Source organism: Ambystoma mexicanum, chromosome 4q (genome assembly GCF_040938575.1).
Source record: "Ambystoma mexicanum isolate Mex_15411 chromosome 4q, UKY_AmexF1_1, whole genome shotgun sequence".
In the NCBI taxonomy this organism is placed as follows: domain Eukaryota; kingdom Metazoa; phylum Chordata; class Amphibia; order Caudata; family Ambystomatidae; genus Ambystoma; species Ambystoma mexicanum.
Genome location: NC_090928.1, coordinates 435,066,899 through 435,086,795, shown reverse-complemented (window position 1 = coordinate 435,086,795; position 19,897 = coordinate 435,066,899). Strand labels below are relative to the sequence as shown.

The 19,897-nt window shown below is 35.1% G+C and overlaps 3 non-coding genes across 3 annotated transcripts; all 3 read right to left on the bottom strand.

The window, feature by feature from the left end:
* Nucleotides 1-3,658: 3,658 nt before the first annotated feature.
* On the bottom strand, nucleotides 3,659-3,730 carry TRNAC-GCA (transfer RNA cysteine (anticodon GCA)). Its single transcript has one exon. It is a non-coding gene; the product is annotated as a tRNA-Cys (tRNA).
* A 2,778-nt stretch (nucleotides 3,731-6,508) lies between these two features.
* TRNAC-GCA (transfer RNA cysteine (anticodon GCA)) lies at nucleotides 6,509-6,580 on the bottom strand. Its single transcript has one exon. It is a non-coding gene; the product is annotated as a tRNA-Cys (tRNA).
* Nucleotides 6,581-18,893: 12,313 nt separating this feature from the next.
* Nucleotides 18,894-18,965, bottom strand: TRNAC-GCA (transfer RNA cysteine (anticodon GCA)). The gene has a single exon. It is a non-coding gene; the product is annotated as a tRNA-Cys (tRNA).
* Nucleotides 18,966-19,897: the final 932 nt, after the last annotated feature.

Sequence of the window (19,897 nt, the reverse complement as noted above, 5' to 3'; positions counted from 1 at the left end):
AGCAAAGCATTTTCAGCCACCAAAACCTCCTTATAAGTATATGGGGTGCGAAGGATGTCCTTTATCTGCCTTGGTAAAATACAGTGAGGTTTCCATTGCAAGAATTCATACATTTCGTATCACATGTAGATCTTGGAACATGGAAAAAAATATTTTGTCAAATGCACAAATTCTGCAAAATGTAGCTGCTTCTCTACTGCAGTTTCTTGATTTTGTGCTAAGAGTATAGTTAAACCCAATTGTTCATTGTTTTTTTATATGAAATGATGATATATCCTATTGTTTCTTACAGTGCATTGGGTTGAAAAACATTTTAACAGGATCTATTGATGAGGGTATATGGTTATGAAACAGGGACTTCTTGAACTGCACTCCTATGCTCTACCACTGAGTTAAACCCTTGAATGCTGAAAACTGCCCTTTTTGAAAAAGGTGTTAGAGGTGACTGTATGGAACTTGTAGAACTAATGACATCAGTGCACTTCTGGTCAGCTGTACAAATTAATACATTTCATTAAGGGCATATTATTGGTTTCCACCACAGTTTTATAACATTCATATGAGCTTCCAATTGACCATTTCAAACTGATAATATCACCAGTAGAACTTGGGTGAATGTAAAACACAGCTTGTATCATATGAAGAAATCCTGAACAGTTTCATGGTGTTTACCCTATGTTTCAGGAGATGATCAGGAGTATTTCAAATGTAGTAATGTGTTGCTCATTACATAAAATGCTAACATTGTAAATGTTTTCTTCAATTTATTTAATAAAAAAAAATTCTACAGGTAAAACAGTTGAACAAGGGGCACCCAGATTTGAACTAGGAACCTTTTGATTTGCAGTGAAATGCTCTACCCCTGAGCTCTACCCCCACTTCTGAAATACTCACCTTTATTTATTCAGTAATATGTACAAAGTGGAAGCAACATGCAATCGCCATCAAAGCAATGCATTTTCAGCCACCAAACCCTCCTTATAAGTATAAGGGGTACAAAAGATGTCATTTATCTGCCTTGTTAAAATACAGTGAGGTTTCCATTGCAAGAATTCATACATTTCGTATCACATGTAGATCTTGGAACATGGAAAATAATCTTTTGTCAAATGCACAAATTCTGCAAAACGTAACTGTTCCTCTACTGCATTTTGTTGATTTTGTGCTAAGAGCATAGCTAAACCCAATTGTTCATTGTTTTGTATATGAAATGATGATATATCTTATTGGTTCTTACAGTGCATTGGGTTGAAAAACATTTTTCCAGGATCTATTGATGAGGGTATATGGTTATGAATCAGGGACTTCTTGAACTGCACTCCTACCTTGTACCACTGATTTAAACATTTGAATGCAGAAAACTGCCCTTTTTTAAAAAGGTGATACAGTGGGTGACTGTATGGAACTTGTAGAACTAATGACATCAGTGCACTTCTGGTCAGCTGTACAAATTAATACATTTCATTAAGGGCATATTATTGGTTTCCACCACAGTTTTATAACATTCATATGAGCTTCCAATGGTCTATTTCAAACTGATCATATCACCAGTAGAACTTGGGTGAATGTAAAACACAGCTTGTATCATATTAAGAAATCCTAAACAGCTTAATGTTTTTTACCCTATGTTTCAGGTGATGATCAGGAGTATTTCAAATGTAGAATTGTGTTGCTCATTACATAAAATGCTAAGATTGTAAATGTTTACTTCAATGTATTTAATTAAAAATATTTCTACAGGTAAAACAGTGGGACAAGGGGGCACCCAGATTTGAACTAGGGACCTTTTGATCTGCAGTGAAATGCTCTACCCCTGAGCTATACCCCCATTTCTGAAATGTTCGCCTTTATTTATTCAGTAATATGTACAAAGTGGAAGCAACATGCAATCACCATCAAAGCAATGCATGTTCAGCCGCCAAACCCTCCTTATAAGTATAAGGGTTGCGAATGATGTCCTTTATCTGCCTTGGTAAAATACAGTGAGGTTTCCATTGGAAGAATTCGTACATTTCGTATCACATGTAGATCTTGGAACATGGAAAAAAAATCTTTTGTCAAATGCACAAATTCTGCAAAATGTAGCTGCTTCTCTGCTGCAGTTTGTTGATTTTGTGCTAAGAGTATAGTTAAACCCAATTGTTCATTGTTTTTTGTATATGAAATGATGATATATCCTATTGTTTCTTACAGTGCATTGGGTTGAAAAACATTTTAACAGGATCTATTGACGAGGGTATATGGTTATGAAACAGGGACTTCTTGAACTGCACTCCTATGCTCTACCACTGAGTTAAACCCTTGAATGCTGAAAACTGCCCTTTTTGAAAAAGGGGTTAGAGTGGGTGACTGTATGGAACTTGTAGAACTAATGACATCAGTGCATTTCTGGTCAGCTGTGCAAATTAATACATTTCATTAAGGGCATACTATTGGTTTCCACCACAGTTTTATAACATTCATATGAGCTTCCAATTGACTATTTCAAACTGATAATATCACCAGTAGAACTTGGGTGAATGTAAAATACAGCTTGTATCATATGAAGAAATCCTAAACAGTTTCATGGTGTTTACCCTATGTTTCAGGAGATGATCAGGAGTATTTCAAATGTAGAAATGTGTTGCTCATTACATAAAATGCTAACATTGTAAATGTTTTCTTCAATTCATTTAATAAAAAAAAAAATCTACAGGTAAAACAGTTGAACAAGGGGCACCCAGATTTGAACTAGGGACCTCTTGATCTGCAGTCAAATGCTCCACCACTGAGCTATAACCCCAATTCTGAAAAGTTCACCTTTATTATTTCAGTAATATGTACAAAGTGCAAGCAACATGCAATGACCATCAAAGCAATGCATTTTCAGCCACCAAACCCTCCTTATAAGTATAAGGGGGACGAAAATGTCCTTTATCTGCCTTGGTAAAATACAGTGAGGTTTCCATTGCAAGAATTCATACATTTTGTATCACATGTAGATCTGGGAACATGGAAAAAAAACGTTTGTCAAATGCACAAATTCTGCAAAACGTAACTGCTTCTCTACTGCAGTTTGTTGATTTTGTGCTAAGAGTATAGTTAAACCCAATTGTTCATTGTTTTTATATGAAATGATGATATATCCTATTGTTTCTTACAGTGCATTGGGTTGAACAACATTTTAACAGGATCTATTGACGAGGGTATATGGTTATGAAACAGGGACTTCTTGAACTGCACTCCTATGCTCTACCACTGAGTTAAACCCTTGAATGCTGAAAACTGCCCTTTTTTAGAAAGGTGATAGAGTGGGTAACTGTATGGAACTTGTAGAACTAATGACATCAGTGCACTTCTGGTCAGCTGTACAAATTAATACATTTCATTAAGGGCATATTATTCGTTTCCACCACAGTTTTATAACATTCATATGAGCTTCCAATGGACTATTTCAAACTGATAATATCACCAGTAGAACTTGGGTGAATGGAAAACACAGCTTGTAACATATGAAGAAATCCTAAAAAGTTTCAAGGTGTTTACCCTGTTTCAGGAGATGATCAGGAGTATTTCAAATGTAGAAATGTGTTGCTCATTATATAAAATGCTAAGATTGTAAATGTTTTCTTCAATTTATTTAATCAAAAAATATTTCTACAGGTAAAAAAGTTGAACGAAGGGGCACCCAGATTTGAACTAGGGACCTCTTGATCTGCAGTCAAATGCTCTACCACTGAGCTATACCCCCAGTTCTGAAAAGTTCACCTTTATTAATTCAGTAATATGGACAAAGTGCAAGCAACATGCAATCACCATCATAGCAAAGCATTTTCAGCCACCAAACCCTCCTTATAAGTATATGGGGTGCGAAGGATGTCCTTTATCTGCCTTGGTAAAATACATTGAGGTTTCCATTGCAAGAATTCATACATTTCGTATCTCATGTAGATCTTGGAACATGGAAAAAAATCTTTTGTCAAATGCACAAATTCTGCAAAATGTAGCTGCTTCTCTACTGCACTTTGTTGATTTTGTGCTAAGAGTATAGTTAAATCCAATTTTTCATTGTTTTTTATATGAAATGATGATATATCCTATTGTTTCTTACAGTGCATTGGGTTGAAAAACCTTTTAACAGGATCTATTGACGAGGGTATATGGTTATGAAACAGGGACTTCTTGAACTGCACTCCTATGCTCTACCACTGAGTTAAACCCTTGAATGCTGAAAACTGCCCTTTTTTAAAAAGGTGATAGAGTGGGTGACTGTATGGAACTTGTAGAACTAATGACATCAGTGCACTTCTGGTCAGCTGTACAAATTAATACATTTCATTAAGGGCATATTATTGGTTTCCACCACAGTTTTATAACATTCATATGAGCTTCCAATGGACTATTTAAACTGATAATATCACCAGTAGAACTTGGGTGAATGTAAAACACAGCTTGTATCATATGAAGAAATCCTAAACAGCTTCATGGTGTTTACCCTATGTTTCAGGAGATGATCAGGAGTATCTCAAATGTAGAAATGTGTTGCTCATTATATAAAATGCTAAGATTGTAAATGTTTTCTTCAATTTATTTAATAAAAAAAATATTTGTACAGGTAAAACAAGGGGGCACCAAGAGTTGAACTAGGGACCTCTTGATCTGCAGTCAAATACTCTACCACTGAGCTATACCCCCAGTTCTGAAAAGTTCATCTTTATTAATTCAGGAATATGTACAAAGTGCAAGCAACATGCAATCACCATCAAAGCAAAGCATTTTCAGCCACCAAAACCTCCTTATAAGTATATGGGGTGCGAAGGATGTCCTTTATCTGCCTTGGTAAAATACAGTGAGGTTTCCATTGCAAGAATTCATACATTTCGTATCACATGTAGATCTTGGAACATGGAAAAAAAATATTTTGTCAAATGCACAAATTCTGCAAAATGTAGCTGCTTCTCTGCTGCAGTTTGTTGATTTTGTGCTAACAGTATAGTTAAACCCAATTGTTCATTGTTTTTTATATGAAATGATGATATATCCATTTGTTTCTTACAGTGCATTGGGTTGAAAAACATTTTAACAGGATCTATTGACGAGGGTATATGGTTATGAAACAGGGACTTCTTGAACTGCACTCCTATGCTCTACCACTGAGTTAAACCCTTGAATGCTGAAAACTGCCCTTTTTGAAAAAGGTGTTAGAGTGGGTGACTGTATGGAACTTGTAGAGCTAATGACATCAGTGCACTTCTGGTCAGCTGTACAAATTAATACATTTCATTAAGGGCATATTATTGGTTTCCACCACAGTTTTATAACATTCATATGAGCTTCCAATTGACTATTTCAAACTGATAATATCACCAGTAGAACTTGGGTGAATGTAAAACACAGCTTGTATCATATGAAGAAATCCTAAACAGTTTCAAGGTGTTTACCCTATGTTTCAGGAGATGATCAGGAGTATTTCAAATGTAGAAATGTGTTGGTCATTATATAAAATGCTAAGATTGTAAATGTTTTCTTCAATTTATTTAATAAAAAAATATTTCTACAGTTAAAACAGTTGAACAATGGGCACCCAGATTTGAACTAGGGACCTCTTTACCTGCAGTCAAATGCTCTACCACTGAGCTATACCCCCAGTTCTGAAATGTTCACCTTTATTAATTCAATAATATGTACAAAGTGCAAGCAACATGTAATCACCATCAAAGCAATGCATTTTCAGCCACCAAACCCTCCTTATAAGTATATGGGGTGCGAAGGATGTCCTTTATCTGCCTAGGTAAAATACAGTGAGGTTTCCATTGCAAGAATTCATACATTTCGTATCACATGTAGATCTTGGAACATGGAAAAAAATCTTTTGTCAAATGCACAAATTCTGCAAAACGTAACTGCTTCTCTACTACAGTTTGTTGATTTTGTGCTAAGAGCATAGTTAAACCCAATTTTTCATTGTTTTGTATATGAAATGATGATATATCCTATTGTTTCTTACAGTGCATTGGGTTGAAAAACATTTTAACAGGATCTATTGAAGAGGGTATATGGTTATGAAACAGGGACTTCTTGAACTGCATTCCTACGCTCTACCACTGAGTTAAACCCTTGAATGCTGAAAACTGCCCTTTTTTAAAAAAGTGATAGAGTGGGTGACTGTATGGAACTTGTAGAACTAATGACATCAGTGCACTTATGGTCAGCTGTACAAATTAATACATTTCATTAAGGGCATATTATTGGTTTCCACCACAGTTTTATAACATTCATATGAGCTTCCAATGGACTATTTCAAACTGATAATATCACCAGTAGAACTTGGGTGAATGTAAAACACAGCTTGTATCATATGAAGAAATCCTAAACAGTTTCATGGTGTTTACCCTATGTTTCAGGAGATGATCAGGAGTATTTCAAATGTAGAAATGTGTTGCTCATTACATAAAATGCTAAGATTGTAAATGTTTTCTTCAATTTATTTAATTAAAAAAAATATTTCTACAGGTAAAACAGTTGGACAAGGCAGCACCCAGATTTGAACTAGGAACCTCTTGATTTGCAGTCAAATGCTCTACCACTGAGCTATACCCCCAGTTCTCAAATGTTCACCTTTATTAATTCAGTAATATGTACAAAGTGCAAGCAACATGCAATCACCATCAAAGCAATGCATTTTCAGCCACCAAACCCTCCTTATACGTATAAGGGGTACAACAGATGTCCTTTATCTGTCTTGGTAAAATACAGTGAGGTTTCCATTGCAAGAATTCATACATTTCGTATCACATGTAGATCTTGGAACATGGAAAAAAAATCTTTTGTCAAATGCACAAATTCTGCAAAAAATGTAACTCCTTCTCTACTGCAGTTTGTTGATTTTGTGCTAAGAGCATAGTTAAACCCAATTGTTCATTGTTTTTTATATGAAATGATGATATATCCTATTGTTTCTTACAGTGCATTGGGTTGAAAAACATTTTAACTGGATCTATTGACGAGGGTATATGGTTATGAAACAGGGACTTCTTGAACTGCACTCCTACGCTCTAACACTGAGTTAAACCCTTGAATGCTGAAAACTGCCCTTTTTTAAAAAGGTGATAGAGTGGGTACTCTATGGAACATGTAGAACTAATGACATCAGTGCACTTCTGGTCAGCTGTACAAATTAATACAGTTCATTAAGGGCATATTATTGGTTTCCACCACAGTTTTATAACATTCATATGAGCTTCCAATGGACTATTTCAAACTGATCATATCACCAGTAGAACTTGGGTGAATGTAAAACACAGCTTGTATCATACGAAGAAATCCTAAACAGTTTCATGGTGTTTACCCTATGTTTCAGGAGATGATCAGGAGTATTTCAGATGTAGAAATGTGTTGCTCATTACATAAAATGCTAAGATTGTAAATGTTTACTTCAATTTATTTAATTAAAAAAATACTTCTACAGGTAAAACAGTTGGACAAGGGGACACCCAGATTTGAACTAGGGACCTTTTGATCTGCAGTGAAATGTTCTACCCCTGAGTTATACCCCCATTTCTGAATTGTTCACCTTTATTAATTCAGTAATATGTACAAAGTGCAAGCAACATGCAATCACCATCAAAGCAATGCATTTTCAGCCACCAAACCCTCCTTATAAGTATATGGGGTGCAAAGGATGCCCTTTATCTGCCTTGGTAAAATACAGTGAGGTTTCCATTGCAAGAATTCATACATTTTGTATCACATGTAGATCTTGGAACATGGAAAAAAAATCTTTTGTCAAATGCACAAATTCTGCAAAAAATTTAACTGCTTCTCTACTGCAGTTTGTTGATTTTGTGCTAAGAGCATAGTTAAACCCAATTGTTCATTGTTTTTTATATGAAATGATGATATATCCTATTGTTTCTTACAGTGCATTGGGTTGAAAAACATTTTAACTGGATCTATTGACGAGGGTATATGGTTATGAAACAGGGACTTCTTGAACTGCACTCCTACGCTCTAACACTGAGTTAAACCCTTGAATGCTGAAAACTGCCCTTTTTTAAAAAGGTGATAGAGTAGGTACTCTATGGAACTTGTAGAACTAATGACATCAGTGCACTTCTGGTCAGCTGTACAAATTAATACAGTTCATTAAGGGCATATTATTGGTTTCCACCACAGTTTTATAACATTCATATGAGCTTCCAATGGACTATTTCAAACTGATAATATCACCAGTAGAGCTTGGGTGAATGTAAAACACAGCTTGTATCATACGAAGAAATCCTAAACAGTTTCATGGTGTTTACCCTATGTTTCAGGTGATGATCAGGAGTATTTCAAATGTAGAAATCTGTTGCTCATTACATAAAGTGCTAAGATTGTAAATGTTTACTTCAATTTATTTAATTAAAAAAATACTTCTACAGGTAAAACAGTTGGACAAGGGGACACCCAGATTTGAACTAGGGACCTTTTGATCTGCAGTGAAATGTTCTACCCCTGGGTTATACCCCCATTTCTGAATTGTTCACCTTTATTAATTCAGTAATATGTACAAAGTGCAAGCAACATGCAATCACCATCAAAGCAATGCATTTTCAGCCACCAAACCCTCCTTATAAGTATATGGGGTGCAAAGGATGCCCTTTATCTGCCTTGGTAAAATACAGTGAGGTTTCCATTGCAAGAATTCATACATTTTGTATCACATGTAGATCTTGGAACATGGAAAAAAAATCTTTTGTCAAATGCACAAATTCTGCAAAAAATGTAACTGCTTCTCTACTGCAGTTTGTTGATTTTGTGCTAAGAGCATAGTTAAACCCAATTGTTCATTGTTTTTTATATGAAATGATGATATATCCTATTGTTTCTTACAGTGCATTGGGTTGAAAAACATTTTAACTGGATCTATTGACGAGGGTATATGGTTATGAAACAGGGACTTCTTGAACTGCACTCCTACGCTCTAACACTGAGTTAAACCCTTGAATGCTGAAAACTGCCCTTTTTTAAAAAGGTGATAGAGTGGGTACTCTATGGAACTTGTAGAACTAATGACATCAGTGCACTTCTGGTCAGCTGTACAAATTAATACATTTCATTAAGGGCATATTATTGGTTTCCACCACAGTTTTATAACATTCATATGAGCTTCCAATGGACTATTTCAAACTGATCATATCACCAGTAGAACTTGGGTGAATGTAAAACACATCTTGTATCATATGAAGAAATCCTAAACAGTTTCATGGTGTTAACCCTATGTTTCAGGAGATGATCAGGAGTATTTCAGATGTAGAAATGTGTTGCTCATTACATAAAATGCTAAGAGTGTAAATGTTTTCTTCAATTTATTTAATTAAAAAATATTTCTACAGTTAAAACAGTTGAACAATGGGCACCCAGATTTGAACTAGGGACCTCTTTACCTGCAGTCAAATGCTCTACCACTGAGCTATACCCCCAGTTCTGAAATGTTCACCTTTATTAATTCAATAATATGTACAAAGTGCAAGCAACATGTAATCACCATCAAAGCAATGCATTTTCAGCCACCAAACCCTCCTTATAAGTATATGGGGTGCGAAGGATGTCCTTTATCTGCCTTGGTAAAATACAGTGCGGTTTCCATTGCAAGAATTCATACATTTCGTATCACATGTAGATCTTGCAACACGGAAAAAAATCTTTTGTCAAATGCACAAATTCTGCAAAATGTAACTGCTTCTCTACTACAGTTCGTTGATTTTGTGCTAAGAGCATAGTTAAACCCAATTGTTCATTGTTTTGTATATGAACTGATGATATATCCTATTGTTTCTTACAGTGCATTGGGTTGAAAAACATTTTAACAGGATCTATTGACGAGGGTATATGGTTATGAAACAGGGCCTTCTTGAACTGCACTCCTACGTTCTACCACTGATTTAAACCCTTGAATGCTGAAAACTGCCCTTTTTTAAAAAGGTGATAGAGTGGGTGACTGTATGGAACTTGTAGAACTAATGACATCAGTGCACTTCTGGTCAGGTGTACAAATTAATACATTTCATTAAGGGCATATTATTGGTTTCCACCACAGTTTTATAACATTCATATGAGCTTCCAATGGACTATTTCAAACTGAAAATATCACCAGTAGAAATTGGGTGAATGTAAAACACAGCTTGTATCATATGAAGAAATCCTAAACAGTTTCATGGTGTTTACCCTATGTTTCAGGAGATGATCAGGAGTATTTCAAATGTAGAAATGTGTTGCTCATTACATAACATGCTAAGATTGTAAAAGTTTTCTTCAATTTATTTAATTAAAAAAATATTTCTACAGGTAGAACAAGGGGGCACCCAGATGTAAACTAGGGACCTCTTGATTTGCAGTCAAATGCTCTACCACTGAGCTATACCCCCAGTTTTGAAATGTTCATCTTTATTAATTCAGTAATATGTACAAAGTGCAAGCAACATGCAATCACCATCAAAGCAATGCATTTTCAGCCACCAAACCCTCCTTATAAGTATAAGTGGTACAAAAGATGTCCTTTATCTGCCTTGGTAAAATACAGTGAGGTTTCCATTGCCAGAATTCATACATTTCGTATCACATGTAGATCTTGGAACATGGAAAAAAAACTTTTGTCAAATGCACAAATTCTGCAAAACGTAACTGCTTCTCTACTGCAGTTTGTTGATTTTGTGCTAAGAGCATAGTTAAACCCAATTTTTCATTGTTTTGTATATGAAATGATGATATATCTTATTGTTTCTTACAGTGCATTGGGTTGAAAAACATTTTAACAGGACCTATTGAAGAGGGTATATGGTTATGAAACAGGGACGTCTTGAACTGCATTCCTACGCTCTACCACTGAGTTAAACCCTTGAATGCTGAAAACTGCCCTTTTTTAAAAAAGTGATAGAGTGGGTGACTGTATGGAACTTGTAGAACTAATGACATCAGTGCACTTCTGGTCAGCTGTACAAATTAATACATTTCATTAAGGGCATATTATTGGTTTCCACCACAGTTTTATAACATTCATATGAGCTTCCAATGGACTATTTCAAACTGATAATATCACCAGTAGAACTTGGGTGAATGTAAAACACAGCTTGTATCATATGAAGAAATCCTAAACAGTTTCATGGTGTTTACTCTATGTTTCAGGAGATGATCAGGAGTATTTCAAATGTAGAAATGTGTTGCTCATTACATAAAATGCTAAGATTGTAAATGTTTTCTTCAATTTATTTAATTAAAAAAAATATTTCTACAGGTAAAACAGTTGGACAAGGCAGCACCCAGATTTGAACTAGGGACCTCTTGATTTGCAGTCAAATGCTCTACCACTGAGCTATACCCCGAGTTCTCAAATGTTCACCTTTATTAATTCAGTAATATGTACAAAGTGCAAGCAACATGCAATCACCATCAAAGCAATGCATTTACAGCCACCAAACCCTCCTTATAAGTATAAGGGGTACAACAGATGTCCTTTATCTGACTTGGTAAAATACAGTGAGGTTTCCATTGCAAGAATTCATACATTTCGTATCACATGTAGATCTTGGAACATGGAAAAAAAATCTTTTGTCAAATGCACAAATTCTGCAAAAAATGTAACTCCTTCTCTACTGCAGTTTGTTGATTTTGTGCTAAGAGCATAGTTAAACCCAATTGTTCATTGTTTTTTATATGAAATGATGATATATCCTATTGTTTCTTACAGTGCATTGGGTTGAAAAACATTTTAACTGGATCTATTGACGAGGGTATATGGTTATGAAACAGGGACTTCTTGAACTGCACTCCTACGCTCTAACACTGAGTTAAACCCTTGAATGCTGAAAACTGCCCTTTTTTAAAAAGGTGATAGAGTGGGTACTCTATGGAACTTGTAGAACTAATGACATCAGTGCACTTCTGGTCAGCTGTACAAATTAATACAGTTCATTAAGGGCATATTATTGGTTTCCACCACAGTTTTATAACATTCATATGAGCTTCCAATGGACTATTTCAAACTGATCATATCACCAGTAGAACTTGGGTGAATGTAAAACACAGCTCGTATCATATGAAGAAATCCTAAACAGTTTCATGGTGTTTACCCTATGTTTCAGGAGATGATCAGGAGTATTTCAGATGTAGAAATGTGTTGCTCATTACATAAAATGCTGAGAGTGTAAATGTTTTCTTCAATTTATTTAATTAAAAAAATATTTGTACAGGTAAAACAGTTGAACAAGTGGGCACCCAGATTTGAACTATGGACCTCTTTACCTGCAGTCAAATGCTCTACCACTGAGCTATACCCACAGTTCTGAAATGTTCACCTTTATTAATTCAATAATATGTACAAAGTGCAAGCAACATGAAATCACCATCAAAGCAATGCATTTTCAACCACCAAACCCTCCTTATAAGTATATGGGGTGGGAAGGATGTCCTTTATCTGCCTTGGTAAAATACAGTGAGGTTTCCATTGCAATAATTCATACATTTCGTATCACATGTAGATCTTGGAACATGGAAAAAAATCTTTTGTCAAATGCACAAATTCTGCAAAATGTAACTGCTTCTCTACTGCAGTTCGTTGATTTTGTGCTAAGAGCATAGTTAAACCCAATTGTTCATTGTTTTGTATATGAAATGATGATATATCCTATTGTTTCTTACAGTGCATTGGGTTGAAAAACATTTTAACAGGATCTATTGACGAGGGTATATGGTTATGAAACAGGGCCTTCTTGAACTGCACTCCTACGTTCTACCACTGATTTAAACCCTTGAATGCTGAAAACTGCCCTTTTTTAAAAAGGTGATAGAGTGGGTGACTGTATGGAACTTGTAGAACTAATGACATCAGTGCACTTCTGGTCAGGTGTACAAATTAATACATTTCATTAAGGGCATATTATTGGTTTCCACCACAGTTTTATAACATTCATATGAGCTTCCAATGGACTATTTCAAACTGAAATTATCACCAGTAGAAATTGGGTGAATGTAAAACACAGCTTGTATCATATGAAGAAATCCTAAACAGTTTCATGGTGTTTACCCTATGTTTCAGGAGATGATCAGGAGTATTTCAAATGTAGAAATGTGTTGCTCATTACATAACATGCTAAGATTGTAAATGTTTTCTTCAATTTATTTAATTAAAAAAATATTTCTACAGGTAGAACAGTTGAACAACGGGGCACCCAGATGTAAACTAGGGACCTCTTGATTTGTAGTCAAATGCTCTACCACTGAGCTATACCCCCAGTTCTGAAATGTTCATCTTTATTAATTCAGTAATATGTACAAAGTGCAAGCAACATGCAATCACCATCAAAGCAATGCATTTTCAGCCACCAAACCCTCCTTATAAGTATAAGTGGTACAAAAGATGTCCTTTATCTGCCTTGGTAAAATACAGTGAGGTTTCCATTGCAAGAATTCATACATTTCGTATCACATGTAGATCTTGGAACATGGAAAAAAAACTTTTGTCAAATGCACAAATTCTGCAAAACGTAACTGCTTCTCTACTGCAGTTTGTTGATTTTGTGCTAAGAGCATAGTTAAACCCAATTTTTTATTGTTTTGTATATGAAATGATGATATATCTTATTGTTTCTTAGAGTGCATTGGGTTGAAAAACATTTTAACAGGATCTATTGAAGAGGGTATATGGTTATGAAACAGGGACTTCTTGAACTGCACTCCTACCCTCTAGCACTGACATAAACCCTTGAATGCTGAAAACTGCCCTTTTTTAAAAAAGTGATAGAGTGGGTGACTGTATGGAACTTGTAGAACTAATGACATCAGTGCACTTCTGGTCAGCTGTACAAATTAATACATTTCATTAAGGGCATATTATTGGTTTCCACCACAGTTTTAGAACATTCATATGAGCTTCCAATGGACTATTTCAAACTGATAATATCACCAGTAGAACTTGGGTGAATGTAAAACACAGCTTGTATCAAACGAAGAAATCCTAAACAGTTTCATGCTGTTTACCCTATGTTTCAGGAGATGATCAGGAGTATATCAAATGTAGAAATGTGTTTCTCATTACATAAAATGCTAAGATTGTAAATGTTTACTTCAATTTATTTAATTAAAAACATATTTCTACAGGTAAAACAGTTGGACAAGGGGGCACCCAGATTTGAACTAGGGACCTTTTGATCTGCAGTGAAATGCTCTACCCCTGGGCTATATCCCCATTTCTGAAAAGTTCACCTTTATTTGTTCAGTAATATGTACAAAGTGGAAGCAACATGCAATCACCATCAAAGCAATGCATTTTCAGCCACCAAACCCTCCTTATAAGTATAAGGGGTACAAAAGATGTCCTTTATCTGCCGTGGTAAAATACAGTGAGGTTTCCATTGCAAGAATTCATACATTTCGTATCACGTGTAGATCTTGGAACATGGAAAAAAAATATTTTGTCAAATGTACACATTCTGCAAAATGTAACTGCTTCTCTACTGCAGTTTGTTGATTTTGTGCTAAGAGCATAGTTAAACCCAATTGTTCATTGTTTTGTATATGAAATGATGATATATCTTATTGTTTCTTAAAGTGCATTGGGTTGAAAAACATTTTAACAGGATCTATTGAAGAGGGTATATGGTTATGAAACAGGGACTTCTTGAACTGCATTCCTACGCTCTACCACTGAGTTAAACCCTTGAATGCTGAAAACTGCCCTTTTTTAAAAAGGTGTTAGAGTGGGTGACTGTATGGAACTTGTAGAACTAATGACATCAGTGCACTTCTGGTCAGCTGTACAAATTAATACATTTCATTAAGGGCATATTATTGGTTTCCACCACAGTTTTATAACATTCATATGAGCTTCCAATGGACTATTTCAAACTGATAATATCACCAGTAGAACTTGGGTGAATGTAAAACACAGCTTGTATCATATGAAGAAATCCTAAACAGTTTCATGGTGTTTACCCTATGTTTCAGGTGATGATCAGGAGTATTTCAAATGTAGAAATGTGTTGCTCATTACATAAAATGCTAAGATTGTAAATGTTTTCTTCAATTTATTTAATTAAAAAAAATATTTCTACAGGTAAAACAGTTGGACAAGGCAGCACCCAGATTTGAACCAGGGACCTCTTGATTTGCAGTCAAATGCTCTACCACTGAGCTATACCCCCAGTTCTCAAATGTTCACCTTTATTAATTCAGTAATATGTACAAAGTGCAAGCAACATGCACTCACCATCAAAGCAATGCATTTTCAGCCACCAAACCCTCCTTATAAGTATAAGGGGTACAACAGATGTCCTTTATCTGACTTGGTAAAATACAGTGAGGTTTCCATTGCAAGAATTCATAAATTTCGTATCACACGTAGATCTTGGAACATGGAAAAAAAATATTTTGTCAAATGCACAAATTCTGCAAAAAATGTAACTGCTTCTCTACTGCAGTTTGTTGATTTTGTGCTAAGAGCATAGTTAAACCCAATTGTTCATTGTTTTTTATATGAAATGATGATATATCCTATTGTTTCTTACAGTGCATTGGGTTGAAAAACATTTTAACTGGATCTATTGACGAGGGTATATGGTTATGAAACAGGGACTTCTTGAACTGCACTCCTACGCTCTAACACTGAGTTAAACCCTTGAATGCTGAAAACTGCCCTTTTCTAAAAAGGTGATAGAGTGGGTACTCTATGGAACTTGTAGAACTAATGACATCAGTGCACTTCTGGTCAGCTGTACAAATTAATACAGTTCATTAAGGGCATATTATTGGTTTCCACCACAGTTTTATAACATTCATATGAGCTTCCAATGGACTATTTCAAACTGATAATATCACCAGTAGAGCTTGGGTGAATGTAAAACACAGCTTGTATCATACGAAGAAATCCTAAACAGTTTCATGGTGTTTACCCTATGTTTCAGGTGATGATCAGGAGTATTTCAAATGTAGAAATCTGTTGCTCATTACATAAAGTGCTAAGATTGTAAATGTTTACTTCAATTTATTTAATTAAAAAAATACTTCTACAGGTAAAACAGTTGGACAAGGGGACACCCAGATCTGAACTAGGGACCTTTTGATCTGCAGTGAAATGTTCTACCCCTAAGTTATACCCCTATTTCTGAATTGTTCACCTTTATTAATTCAGTAATATGTACAAAGTGCAAGCAACATGCAATCACCATCAAAGCAATGCATTTTCAGCCACCAAACCCTCCTTATAAGTATATGGGGTGCAAAGGATGCCCTTTATCTGCCTTGGTAAAATACAGTGAGGTTTCCATTGCAAGAATTCATACATTTTGTATCACATGTAGATCTTGGAACATGGAAAAAAAATCTTTTGTCAAATGCACAAATTCTGCAAAAAATGTAACTGCTTCTCTACTGCAGTTTGTTGATTTTGTGCTAAGAGCATAGTTAAACCCAATTGTTCATTGTTTTTTTATATGAAATGATGATATATCCTATTGTTTCTTACAGTGCATTGGGTTGAAAAACATTTTAACTGGATCTATTGACGAGGGTATATGGTTATGAAACAGGGACTTCTTGAACTGCACTCCTACGCTCTAACACTGAGTTAAACCCTTGAATGCTGAAAACTGCCCTTTTTTAAAAAGGTGATAGAGTGGGTACTCTATGGAACTTGTAGAACTAATGACATCAGTGCACTTCTGGTCAGCTGTACAAATTAATACATTTCATTAAGGGCATATTATTGGTTTCCACCACAGTTTTATAACATTCATATGAGCTTCCAATGGACTATTTCAAACTGATCATATCACCAGTAGAACTTGGGTGAATGTAAAACACAGCTTGTATCATATGAAGAAATCCTAAACAGTTTCATGGTGTTAACCCTATGTTTCAGGAGATGATCAGGAGTATTTCTAATGTAGAAATGTGTTGCTCATTACATAAAATGCTAAGAGTGTAAATGTTTTCTTCAATTTATTTAATTAAAAAATATTTGTACAGTTAAAACAGTTGAACAATGGGCACCCAGATTTGAACTAGGGACCTCTTTACCTGCAGTCAAATGCTCTACCACTGAGCTATACCCCCAGTTCTGAAATGTTCACCTTTATTAATTCAATAATATGTACAAAGTGCAAGCAACATGAAATCACCATCAAAGCAATGCATTTTCAGCCACCAAACTCTCCTTATAAGTATATGGGGTGCGAAGGATGTCCTTTATCTGCCTTGGTAAAATACAGTGAGGTTTCCATTGCAAGAATTCATACATTTCGTATCACATGTAGATCTTGGAACATGGAAAAAAATCTTTTGTCAAATGCACAAATTCTGCAAAATGTAACTGCTTCTCTACTACAGTTCGTTGATTTTGTGCTAAGAGCATAGTTAAACCCAATTGTTCATTGTTTTGTATATGAAATGATGATATATCCTATTGTTTCTTACAGTGCATTGGGTTGAAAAACATTTTAACAGGATCTATTGACGAGGGTATATGGTTATGAAACAGGGCCTTCTTGAACTGCACTCCTACGTTCTACCACTGATTTAAACCCTTGAATGCTGAAAACTGCCCTTTTTTAAAAAGGTGATAGAGTGGGTGACTGTATGGAACTTGTAGAACTAATGACATCAGTGCACTTCTGGTCAGGTGTACAAATTAATACATTTCATTAAGGGCATATTATTGGTTTCCACCACAGTTTTATAACATTCATATGAGCTTCCAATGGACTATTTCAAACTGAAAATATCACCAGTAGAAATTGGGTGAATGTAAAACACAGCTTGTATCATATGAAGAAATCCTAAACAGTTTCATGGTGTTTACCCTATGTTTCAGGAGATGATCAGGAGTATTTCAAATGTAGAAATGTGTTGCTCATTACATAACATGCTAAGATTGTAAATGTTTTCTTCAATTTATTTAATTAAAAAAATATTTATACAGGTAGAACAAGGGGGCACCCAGATGTAAACTAGGGACCTCTTGATTTGCAGTCAAATGCTCTACCACTGAGCTATACCCCCAGTTCTGAAATGTTCATCTTTATTAATTCAGTAATATGTACAAAGTGCAAGCAACATGCAATCACCATCAAAGCAATGCATTTTCAGCCACCAAACCCTCCTTATAAGTATAAGTGGTACAAAAGATGTCCTTTATCTGCCTTGGTAAAATACAGTGAGGTTTCCATTGCCAGAATTCATACATTTCGTATCACATGTAGATCTTGGAACATGGAAAAAAAACTTTTGTCAAATGCACAAATTCTGCAAAACGTAACTGCTTCTCTACTGCAGTTCGTTGATTTTGTGCTAAGAGCATAGTTAAACCCAATTTTTCATTGTTTTGTATATGAAATGATGATATATCTTATTGTTTCTTACAGTGCATTGGGTTGAAAAACATTTTAACAGGATCTATTGAAGAGGGTATATGGTTATGAAACAGGGACTTCTTGAACTGCATTCCTACGCTCTACCACTGAGTTAAACCCTTGAATGCTGAAAACTGCCCTTTTTTAAAAAAGTGATAGAGTGGGTGACTGTATGGAACTTGTAGAATTAATGACATCAGTGCACTTCTGGTCAGCTGTACAAATTAATACATTTCATTAAGGGCATATTATTGGTTTCCACCACAGTTTTATAACATTCATATGAGCTTCCAATGGACTATTTCAAACTGATAATATCACCAGTAGAACTTGGGTGAATGTAAAACACAGCTTGTATCATATGAAGAAATCCTAAACAGTTTCATGGTGTTTACCCTATGTTTCAGGAGATGATCAGGAGTATTTCAAATGTAGAAATGTGTTGCTCATTACATAAAATGCTAAGATTGTAAATGTTTTCTTCAATTTATTTAATTAAAAAAATATTTCTACAGGTAAAACAGTTGGACAAGGCAGCACCCAGATTTGAACTAGGGACCTCTTGATTTGCAGTCAAATGCTCTACCACTGAGCTATACCCCCAGTTCTCAAATGTTCACCTTTATTAATTCAGTAATATGTACAAAGTGCAAGCAACATGCACTCACCATCAAAGCAATGCATTTTCAGCCACCAAACCCTCCTTATAAGTATAAGGGGTACAACAGATGTCCTTTATCTGACTTGGTAAAATACAGTGAGGTTTCCATTGCAAGAATTCATACATTTCGTATCACATGTAGATCTTGGAACATGGAAAAAAAACTTTTGTCAAATGGACACATTCTGCAAAACGTAACTGTTTCTCTACTGCATTTTGTTGATTTTGTGTTAAGAGCATAGTTAAACCCAATTGTTCATTGTTTTGTATATGAAATGATGATATAGCGTATTGTTTCTTACAGTGCATTGGGTTAAAAAATACATTTTAACAGGATCTATTGAAGAGGGTATATGATTATGAAACAGGGACTTCTTGAACTACACTCCTACGCTCTACCACTGACATAAACCCTTGAATGTTGAAAACTGCCCTTTTTTAAAAAGGTGATAGAGTGGGTGACTCTATGGAACTTGTAGAACTAATGACATCAGTGCACTTCTGGTCAGCTGTACAAATTAATACATTTCATTAAGGGCATATTATTGGTTTCCACCACAGTTTTATAACATTAATATGAGCTTTCAATGGACTATTTCAAACTGATCATATCACCAGTAGAACTTGGGTGAATGTAAAACACAGCTTGTATCATATGAAGAAATCCTAAAAAGCTTAATGGTGTTTACCCTATGTTTCAGGTGATGATCAGGAGTATTTCAAATGTAGAAATGTGTTGCTCATTACATAAAATGCTAAGATTGTAAATGTTTACTTCAATTTATTTAATTAAAAACATATTTCTACAGGTAAAACAGTTGGACAAGGGGGCACCCAGATTTGAAGTAGGAACCTTTTGATTTGCAGTGAAATG